The sequence below is a fragment of the Anthonomus grandis genome, chromosome 5 (assembly GCF_022605725.1).
Source record: "Anthonomus grandis grandis chromosome 5, icAntGran1.3, whole genome shotgun sequence".
Classification (NCBI taxonomy): Eukaryota; Metazoa; Arthropoda; class Insecta; order Coleoptera; family Curculionidae; genus Anthonomus; species Anthonomus grandis.
In genome coordinates this window covers 31,780,720-31,793,012 of record NC_065550.1, presented here as the reverse complement: position 1 = coordinate 31,793,012, position 12,293 = coordinate 31,780,720, and positions in this window count along the sequence as shown.

Here is a 12,293-nt window from a genome sequence, read left to right as displayed (position 1 = left end):
GCCTCCTAACATTTGATCGTACCGTAAACTGTTTTTCACATACTGGACAAATGGGTGGAAGTTTCGTTGCCATTGGGAATTGAAATTGTCTGAAAGGGGAAGGTTTTAGGTGAAAAGTTTATTCAGTATGTGCATTTTAAGGTTATTAAGATTCTATCTTATGAATTCAGTTCAAAAAGCAATATTCGTTGCTTGGACTATGTGCTACTAAGGCCTATAATATAATGATCTTAAATGTAAGTTAAGATTTTATTTTCAAATTAGTTAAAATTAATAATGAATGTAGCAAGTTATCTCTGATAATTTCGGTAGTGCTTTAGTGATCTATCCTTGGGCAATTTCTCTTTTTAATATAATTATATAATGATAAAGGGTGATAATTATTTTTAGCTCAGAATCACAGCTGAAACTACATAATTATAGCAGTCTAGTTTTGTGGTCTAAAAGGAACAGATGAGGCCTTAATAGAGATAAAATTTTGTTTTGTTTTGTCAGATTAGGGACCTTAAAGTAGAATTGTTGCCAGTTAAGGGTGAGACTATTTCTTTTAAGATAAGCATCAACGGCGATTGTAGGGATGATTTTTTAAGGCCGGATAACTGGCCTAGAGGGGTTATCTTGCGAAAATTTTGGTTAAATAATAAACGCAAGATAAATTTTCATCAAAATCAAATGAATCAGACCATAGTTTAGTGCGGGATGGCCCTTCTGGTTCAGGTGTTTGCGTGTATTATGCTAATACAGGTGGTATGAGAACTAAAATAAAAGATTTTCAGCAGGCACTTAGTTGCTGCTGCTATGATATTGTTATGATTACAGAGACTTGGTTAACATCTGAATATTCAGATGCTGAAATTGGTATATCAAACTATGATTTATATAGATATGATCGTCAAATGGGTACGAATACTACCAAGGCTCGTGGAGGTGGTGTATTGATTGCGGCTAAAAAGAGTTTATGTGCACATAGAATTGGTATCCCACTTGTTGATGTAGATATTTATCAGATCTATTTTGACTTTTACAATAGACAATCAAAGCTTTGTTGTTGGTTGCATTTATATACCATCTCCATTTCAAGCCTATTTAAGCCATTGTGAATCCGTTGAATATGTATATAGTAGATATTCAAGTAGTTTGTCTTGGCAGGTGACTACAATTTACCACATGCTATACGACCGTACCGTGAACTGTTTTTCACATACTGGACAAATGGGTGGCAGTTTCGATGCCATTGGGAATTGAAATTGCCTGAAATGGGAAGGTTTTAGGTGAAAAGTTTGTTCAGTATGTGCATTTTAAGGCTAGTAAGATTCTATCTTATGAATTTAGTCAAAAAGCAATATTCGTAATTATGAACATCACTATTGCTTGGACTATGTGCTACTAAGGTCTATAATATAATGGTCTTAAATGTAAGTTAAGATTTTATTTTGAAAATAGTTACAATTAATAATGATTGTAGGAAGTCAGTCATGTCTGATAACTCTGGTAGTGCTTCCGGAGTCTATCCTTGGTCAATTTCTCTTTTTAATATAAAAGTGATAATTATATAATGATAAAGGGTGATAATTATGAAAAGCTCAGAATCACAGCTGAATCTACATATAGTCTAGTTTTTAGGAACAGATGAGGCCTTAATAGAGATAAAATTTTGTTTATATTCACAGAATGGACTGGACCTCGACAATCTTATTTTACTTGGGGATACACAGAATGTGTTCTTGCCAATGGGTAGTTCTTATCTTCAAAATATTAATACCTAATAGTTGGATTCAACTATTAGGTATTAATATTTTGATCGAGACTTGAAATGGCAGCCTCATATTGAAAATCTATGTAACAAATTCAGAGGAAGTTGTTATGCTTTGACATAATTCGATGGTTTAAAGCACAAATATTGCATGTCCAGAATGACAAGGTGGGGATCAACACTTCACTCATATTCTAAAACCCCAGACTAATAAGTTCTGTCTAAGCACACTTATAGTATCCAATGGATTCTAAAGCAGTGCACAACTGGTCGAAGCACAAATATAGTAAGTCCGGACATACAATATTTGTGTTTTTTTTTAGAACAATTAACAAGAGCTCAAATATTGTATATCCGGACAAAACATAAATGTGCGCTGTAGTATTATTGACAGAAGCCCTCCGTTTTCGACTTGTTTGGACTTGCTATATTTTTATTTTCATAATGATGTTTATTGGCGTCGCAGTGTTCTGTTAGTGAAATAAGAAGCAGCTTATTGTGAGTTAAAGTGAACTTTTATTGTTGCAACAAGAAAGCAATATCACAAAAACTAGATCACGCGTATATTAACTACCTGATGAACAAGGCTCTAATGTGCGAGTTTGCTTTAAATTTTTTTGTGCAACTTTTAGCATAAGTTTCCAAATTATTGACCTTGCTTTGAAAAAACGTGGTCCAGGTGGAGCTTATATTGGTACTGATGGACGAAAAGGAAACATTCGTGCCAATATTACATCCGAAAAAGCAACAAATCATGTTAAAAAAGATATAGACACCTTTCCTCGTATGGAAAGCCATATACTACAGTCGGCGCGATACGAAAAAATTGTATTTGGCAGCTGATTTGAATTTATCTGTTATGTATCGTTTGTATGTTGAAATTTATTGTACAAGTGAATCAATCCCTCCTGTTTCTATTAATGTTTACCGAAACATATTTAATAGTTATGATCCACAACTGTCGTTCCATGTCCCTAAAAAGGACCAATGTTCCACATGCAATGTGTATTATAGCGCTACAGACAAAACCAATTTGGAAGAAAGCTGGCAACTTCACAAAAAGAAGGAGAAAGAAGCAATGGAGATGAAAGATGCAGATAAAAAAAGATCATTAGAAGACTCAATCTACCGAGCAATTTCTTTTGATTTAGAGGCTATTTTGTTAGTCCCTTTTTCCGCTGATTCTCAAATCTATTACAAGCTAAAGCTCTCTGTTTTTAATTTCACCATATTTGATTCTTTTGATCACAGTGGTCACTGTTTCCTTTGGGATGAAACTAATGGCTCTAAAGGAGCTTCAGAAATTGGTACGTGCCTATTAAAGTATTTGTACAACTTACCTCAGACTGTGTCATATGTTTCTAGTATTTCTGATACTTGCGGAGAGCAAAATCGGAATCAATTTGTTACTGCAGCGATGTTGTTTGCTGTCAATAAAATTGAACACTTACAAATTGTAGATGAACTGTAGATGATTGTTCCATGAACTAAAGTTCATGGAATCCGGCCATTCCTATCTAGAGGCAGATTCAATACACGCCACTATTGAACGAGCACGTAAACATCGCAAAATTTTCACAACCGAAGAATGGGGGTTGTTAATAGAAATGGCAAGAAAAAAACCACGTCCGTATCAGGTCTATAAAGTTGCTTTTCCAGATTTTTATGACCTACAGGAACTGGCGTCACTTGTAACAAGTGCGTCGCCAGAGAGGGGCAGGGGGGAGCAGCTGTCCCCCCCTGTAGCTAACGCTAGAGGTCTAGCGTTAACCTCTAGATCTCTAGTGTTAACCTCTAATTCAATTCCGGCTAATTCAAACTTTACTTTTGAAAACGTATATTTCGTAACTTATCACTTATTAATTTCTAATTTCACTTAATAATTAAGCTATTAGGTAACTGCAATCTAAGATAAGACTTTACTATACCTATACATATTTACATTTCGGGGGCTCGAAGCGCTCGCAAGTGAAAAGCGAATTGAAACGATTACGCTCACTTTGAGCCAAGAACCTACGGATACTACGGAAAACTTACGACTTTGCCAAAGACGCCCAGTATCTGAAAAGAAAATTCAATCATTCCTGGTTGGAAATGTACTCACCATGGTTAGCATACTCCCGCCAACAAAAAGGAGCCTTCTGTAAATTCTGTACACTATTTCCACCCAATCTGAGCTCCGTTAGAGGTGTTTTAGGTTCGTTCATTATAAGGCCGTTTTGTAAGTTCAAAGATGTTCATAAATACTGCAGAAAACACGCAGATACTCACTTTCATAAGACGGCATTGGAAGCAGCTAAATCTTTTCTTGATAATGTGCCAGTAGATGTGCAAATTAACAAATACTCTCAGGAAAGTCTTGAAAAAAACAGGAAAATTATAATATCGATTATTTGCTGCATTGCGGCAAGCTATGGTGATGGAATTCTGGAAGGGCTGTATAAGATGCGAATTGACGCGGGAAACACTATTTTAAACAACCATCTTGAGCATGGAAAGAAAAATGCAATCGATCGGTTGACATCCAGAATGAGATTATCAGTATTTGTGGAGATGTTATTAAGGCCGATTGCATCAAAAATGTGAAGATATCGCAAGCATATAGCATTTTAGCAGACGAAACAGCGGATATCTCTGGAAAGGAACAGCTCTCAGTTGGCATAAGATATTTTGATGAGGAAACCAGCAACATTGAAGAAGTATTCCTCGGATTTGCTGAGCTTACAGCCTTGGACGCTAAATCGATTGCCACGGCAATAAACGAATTCTTGACGAAAGAGGATCTCGATCCAGATAAATGCGTTGGTTTGGCATTCGATGGTTGTTCCACGATATCTGGAAAAGAAGATGGCGTTCAGGCTATTTTGCGTAAAAAATACAAGAAAGCACTATTTTTTCATTGCTCGTCACATAAACTCAACCTGGTAATCAATGATCTAAATGCTCTGCCGGAGATCCGAAATACAGTTGGGGCCATCAAAGATATAATTACATTTTTTCGTGAATCGGTTCGAAGAAGAAAATTAATACCCAATATTCCCAAGCTGTGCGAAACAAGGTGGAGCGAGAAATACAAGAGCATCAGAGTTTTTAAAGAGAACTTTTGTGATATAATGGAGGCACTAGAAACCCTGTCTCGAGATGGCAATATTGCGACAAGGAAACATGCATATCAGCTCCATGCTGCAGCTTCCAAAGTTTCGTTTATTTTTAGCCTTGGATTGATAGCCAAATATTCCGCTGTTTTAGAACCAACAGTAAACGTGCTCCAATCAGTCTCCTTGGATGCAGTTCAGCATATTGGTCGTATTTACAAACTGATGAAAAACCACCGTGAGAATCCCGAAAAAATAACAGAAGAAATTTTCAAAGATGCTTCTGTTATTGCGGAAAAAATCGGATTGGATATGAAATCAATACCGCGTACTGCTGAAAGACAACAACACCGTAATAACCACCCATCAAAAAGCCCCTCAGAATTTTGGCGCAGGTCCATAACAATTCCTTATTTGGACTCAATTATAAATTCCCTAGAAATAAGGTTTTCTGAAGAAAATAGACCATCATTTACTTTGTCAAAACTACATCCTGCGCGAATGAAAAACATTTCTTTGGAAGAACTTGAAGAGGCTTGCGAGGAATTTAAAAAATTTTACGGTGTTACAAATATCCAAAATGAGATAGAGCTTTGAAAAAAAATATATGGGAGGAAAAACCAGAATCGGTCAAAATGAGTGTTGTGGACATCCTCAAGGAAACTGATGATTTCTTTCCTGAAATTAAGAAGGCTTTACAGATCCTTGTTGCATTACCTTGTATGACTTGTACAGTTGAAAGGTCATTTAGTAGCCTTAGGAGAATCAAAACCTGGTTGAGGAGCACTATGTCTGAAACTCGACTCAATGGCCTCGCTATGATGAGTGTACACAGGCAACACATTTTTAAAAACTTGGACGATTTTGTTAACAAAGTGACTAACGAATTCGCAAAGAACCCTAGAAGATTATGTTTCAATTGATTTTCATGTAAATATTTTGTTCGGTTTTTATTTTTTTTTAATTAAAATTTTTGTTTTTTGTCTTTAGTTCTTTCATGCTGCCCCTCCCTAGCTTACCCGCTGGCGACGCCCTTGACTTGTAATGTAAAATACCAAAGTAAATACTTCTAAGGAACAAATAAAATGGCTTCACATTAAATGGCTAAGATTTGATAAATCTAAACCATTCATCATTCAATATAAATATTCATTGGCTGATAATGAATTCTTAGAATTTGATGTTTTGCAAGGAAGAAAAAAGAAAACTGTATCATGGGAAACTCTGGACTTATCACAAAAATATAAACAAAGATTGCCAATTTCAGAAGCCAAAAAAAAGACTTACTTTATTTGCTTGGTAAGCAAATTATTCCCATGGCATACAAAAGTTATTTTGAAAGTTTACCGAGTACAAAGAAAGCCAAAGATCTTGTTCCATATAAAACAAATCCTAACGTCGACGATGAAGAGGATTAAAATGCTGATAATACGATAAGCTTTGTTCTACCTTTAATTTGTCACCGAATGTGGTTTTCTCAATAAAATCTTGAAATTGGAATAATAAATAAATTGTTTTTTTTATTAAGCCTATTTGTAGTATGTCCACTAGAGGAAATTTAATATATTGTATGTCCAGCATATTTCGAATTATAACTATTTTTATTAAAAATGATGATAGCAATTTGTAATATCATAATATATTGGTATTAAAATACCTGAACTCACTTAAAAAATACCAAATATTTTGTTATTTTATCACGAAATTTACTTGAATGCAAAGAAAATCTATTTTTCATATTTCTGCACAATTTATAAATTTGGACATACAATATTTGTGCTTTAAACCATCGATATATTCTATATCATTGGAATAATCAGGCACTTTTAGCATTGTTGTATTATAGTATTATCAATGGGCTGCAAATTCAGTGACCACAATATTTTTAATTCAAAAGTATGAAATTAAAATAGTTAGCCGTTGGGTACTCATGTAGGGGGCACTTTAAGAAAAGAAGGTTCTTGCTTAAGTTAGAGTGTATATTTATGAAGTACTTTTAATAGTTTAGTATAATAAGTGAATGAAAAGTGTAATGGTGGTCTTTTGCAAAAAAAATGTGATTTTTATTAGTTTTAGCTTCATATTATAAATGAAAGTTTACCTTCAATATTTGCCTTGGAAACTGTGTTAATAAGTATAATAATGTGCACTAATACTTAGACAGTGTTAGTTTTTAAATTGGCAAGGCTCTATTTTCAGTTTTTCTCTTTATACGCTCAAATTTTAATCTTTTACTTCTATGTTTATTGAAAAAAAAATCCCTTGAGTTGATAAATGGTAACTCTTAAACTGCAATTTAAAGTGAGCTTATGGTTGGTATTGTTGCTAGACGTGTCCTAGGACTTGAAATGTTGTACGAACAAGTAAAAGTTGCAGTAATTACACACTGCTTACAAAAATTACTGCATTTGATGGTAGGAGTCTACAATTTCGTAGGAAGCAGGAATTGTATATAGGCTTAATTGAACTCAACTAAACATACTATCAAACAATATAACAACCTCTACCATACCTGTATCAATGATATTCCTGAAAAGCAAGATAAAATGGAAATATAAAACTTCTTAAACTAAATTCACTTCATTTGGAGAAATTAGAATAAAAATTTGCTATTGTTGTTGTTGTTGTTTGTTTAGTTGATGGCTTTGCTGCGAGGCAATTGCCAGCCCGATTTGGGGGAGACTCCTTCTTTGTCTGGCTCTGGACCATGCAGGAATCTCCGAAATATCTTCTTATATTACAACTTTGCTCGTTCTGTTTAGCTTGTGACTATAGCTTTGTCTTGTATCGGCCGTCGGCTTTATGGTTTGTAGCTATAATACGGGAGGAAAACGTTAGTATTACAACAAAAGGAATGAGGGACCACACCAAGCACTAAAACAAGCGGGATTGTAGGATACAAGAGGGGTATTGGATAGTTGAGCTTCAAAGTTTAATCTTATTGATGTTTATAAATCGCATGATTATTTCTATTGATTCGTCGTCGGGGGCAGACAGAATTTGAGTTATGGATAATGGTGATATTTTCTTTTTCAATACAAAGATTTTATACAAGTCTAGATCGGGTATATTATTAATAGGGCATTCAAAAAATATGTGGTTTAGGTCATCAAGCATACCGCAGTCGCAATAAGGGCTACCTTTCATTTTAATCTTATATAGATGGGCGTTAGTCAGGCAATGACCTGTGCGCATTCTAATTATTGTTGTAACGTGTTTTCTATCCCTATAGGTCAAATTGGCGTACCATTTTTTACTGTTAAAAGTAGATTGAACCCCGGCATAGCCGTGATGTTTCGTTGTAACCAAAGCTTTCCATTTATTTTTGAAGACGTTTGAAATTTCTTGCTTAAGAGGATTAAAAATATCTTTTATGTCATATAATATTTTTCTAGGAATATTTAAGTCTGTCCCAATCTTGGCCAGAGTATCTGCCTCCGTATTTCCGGTTATACCAGAGTGTCCTGGAATCCAGGATAATTTGATGTTATAATCATTTTTGTTAGTCGTGACAATCAGCCTTTTTGTAGACAGAACCCAATGTTCGGAGTTAGCTGCAAAGGAAGGGTTGCAGAGTTTTGTTATGGCTCCCTTTGAATCTGAAAAGACTATCGCATTTTTAATTTTTTGGTTAATAGCAGTTTTAATGGCATCATGTATTGCAATTATTTCTGCTTTATATATACTTAAAATGTTGGGAAGTCTTTGTGAGAATTTATAATTCAAAGAGGGGATGGATATGCCAAACCCCACCCTTTCACATTTTTTTGATGCATCAGAAAAAATAAATGTATATTGGGCTTTTAATTTGTTGGATTCTGCCGCAAATATGTTTTTAGACATACCATCCCCTTTTTTACAGTTAAGATTTATGGGTTTTAAAGGTTTGCAAAGAATAGGAAAGTCAATCTCATAACAGGGAAAAGTTGGACCCCTATAAATTGATTTTAAATGTGGCCTATAAGATTGTAATGCTTCCACTAAATATGGCATTTTGTTCTCATTCCAGAATTCTGGTCTATGGATTACTTTCATTCGGATATTATTTATTATTTGTATAGTCGGGTGATTTGTTATAGATAGGATTTTAGAAATGAATTTAAGGGCAATTATCTTTCTTCTGTGTTCTAGATCCATGACAGATGCTTCTGCCAAAAGTGCAACCTTAGGGGTAGACCGCATACATCCCAGACATATACGTAAGCCTTCATAAAAAACCACATCTAATCTATTGAGTGCAGTGTTTGAACAAGGCTTGAAAAAAATTGATCCAAAATCCAGGTGGGATTGTACTAAAGCAAAGAAGACAATTAGGAGGGTTTTTGGGTCGGCACCCCACCATACCCTACAAAGTGCTCTTAGGACATTTAATGATTTTTTGGCCTTATTAGTAATATTAATAATATGAGGTGCCCATTTTAGGTTCTCATGTAGAATTACACCCAGATATTTTACCTGTCGTTTATAAGAAATAACTGAATTGTTGAATTGTATAGGTGGTGGGGCATTGCTTCTCCTCCCTCTAGTAAACCAAATTGCCTCGCTTTTGTTATAAGAGACAGATAGGTTATGTTCACTGAGAAATAAGTGTATGCGCTCTAGGGCATTATTTATTTTATTCACCATGGAAGTGACATTTTTACCCTTAATAATTACTGCCAGATCATCAGCATACCCAATTATAGATGCTTCTCCCAGATTTAAATTAAAAATGTCCCTTATATATATGTTGAATAAAATCGTACTTAGGGGGGAGCCCTGTGGTACCCCCGTAGTTGATTGAACTGGTCCTAAAAAAGACCCATCATTACCCCTACAAAATAAAGACCGTTCCGTCAGGAGATTAAAAATTAAATTACACAATAAACCAGGCACTTGGAGATTTTTAATTTTGTCGTAAAGTTTGTATATATTTACGTTATCGTATGCTGCCTTGATATCTAAAAAAACGGCAATAACTGATTCGGAGGATTGAAAAGCAAGGTTAATGTATGAAGTGATATATGCAATATTATTGTATATACCCTTTCCCTTGCGAAAACCTGTCTGTTTATGTGAAAATTCTAAGTTATGTTCCAATCGCCAGTCTAGTCGATTTTTAACCATAATTTCTAAGATTTTGGCTCCGCATGAAGATAAGACAATTGGTCTATAATTTTCAGGATTTGATGGATCCCTCTCTGGCTTTAAGAAACTAATGACATTGAATTTTTTCCAAGATATAGGTATTTCACCCCCCATCAAAGTGTTATTGTAAATATTCAGGAGAATTTGCTTTGCTTTAAATGGTAAGAATTTGAACATTTGATATGACATGTCATCCATACCTGGTGCAGATGATTTTTTATTTTTTAAGGCTAGATTTAGCTCATTTAATGAAAAAAGCTTTATGTTCTCAGTATCATTGACCCGAACAAAGTTAAAGTTGGGGTCTACGTTTACAACTGTCATATTATTAAGGATCAATTGTTTAAAGTTGTCTGAAATTGTAACATTAAATCGGTTTACTTTAGAGTTGTTGTTAAATTTTTTTACCTTGTTCCAAACATATTTAATACTAGAATTTCTATTTAAAGTTTCACAAAATAGTCTAAACTTTTCCTTTTTTTTATTGTTTAATTTTTTTCTAGTAATGGCTATGGCCTTTTTGGCTGCAATATAATTTTCTATTGATGGGTTATTATTAAATGTTGCTATGGCCGTTTTTCTTTCTCTGATCCAGGATGTACAATCAACATCCCACCACGGATTACCCCTTTTTTTAAACGTGCCAACTGTTTTAATTGGGATTACCTGATCGGCTACTATGTTTATATGACCAATTAATTCGTTATAAGACAGGTTGTAATTCAAATCTGAAAGGGCTATTAACACTTTATCATGAAAACTTTCCCAATCCACTTTTTTGAAGTTTCTAATATTATAGGGCCTAATGATGTTATGTAAGTCATTATTGTCATGGTTGTTAAGTATAAAACGTATGGGAAAGTGGTCACTGTTTCCACAATCCCTGATGGTGTTCCAGGTTGCTTGTAAAGCTAAATTTCCGCTTACCATAGTTAAGTCTACAGCACTTGGCAATGACAGGGACAGTTGAAAAAGTGTTGGTGAACCATCATTCATGATTACAAGTCCATTGTTTGAAATAAAATCATTTATTATTCTGCCCCCTTTATTGGGTGTAGCTTTATCCCACAAGGGAGAATGAGAATTAAAATCTCCCATTATAACAATATTTTTAGGGTTAAAAGAAATCAGATCATTAAGGATGTCCTCATTAATGTGATTATGTGAGTTACAATAAAAGTTAACAACTTGCAATTTACCTATCTCAATTATAATATATTGTATATGGTCGGAAGAAAAAGATTTAATTGTCTTAAAAATCAGATTATTTTTGATACATGTGACCACTCCGCCATAACCATCATTTCTGTCTTGCCTAACTATGTTGTAAGAATTTAGTTTAAAGTTATCAGAGGTTTTTAGCCATGATTCATTTATTAAAAAAATGTCAGGGGTTTCTTTGTAAATTAGGTTTATTAAGTTGCCCCTATTAGAGTTTATACTTCTTAGATTCCAAAAGATGATCTTTAAATTATTTACTCCTGACATTAATGTGAAGGGAAAATTGATTTTAGTTAAATGAATCTGACTGAGAGCCGGGATCAATATCCATATCAAAATTTTGATTGAATAAAAAGGTTTTTATTGTCCTTTTATTGTTTTCTGACATGTTTAAAAATGCATCGATGATGCTTTTAACTTCATCTGGGTACCAAGAAGATTCATGAGAATTAAAACTATGAACTGCACTTGTAGAAGGCATTTGTGTTTTGAGACTGTTTTCTTTTGTTAATGAAAAAATTGGAGAGCTAGCTTCTTTTTGGGGTCTAGAGTTAGGGGAAATTAAGTTATCATTATGTGCCTTTACATCATAACCTTTATGAATTATTCTTTTCTTTGTATTATTTTCAGAGACTACTTGTTGGTATGATCTTTTAATCGGGTCAGTTTTTGCATGTTGGGTTCGTCTTTGTGATGGTTGGATTACTTTCTCTTTTAGATAGTTCTTTTCAGGACTATTTAGGTTTTTAATATTAGGGAAGTCAGAAGGATGATATACAAATTCATTACGTGTCAAATACGTCTTTTTAACAATTTCGCTTGCATCAAAAAAGGGAATATTTTCGAATGCCATTAACTCTTTTATGTTTTTTTGCCTAGTATATTCGGGGCAGCTTTTGTCTGTAGATTTATGGGGACCTTTACAATAAAAACATTTAGTTTCGCAAGGGGGGTGCTCCTCTAAATCAGATTTTTTTTCCTCACCACATGTGAAGCACCTTTCTTTGCCTTTACAGTTAGTGCGAGTATGACCATACCGTAAACATCTAAAGCACTGCGTTACAGGGGAGATGTATATAGAAATGGGTCTTTCCAGT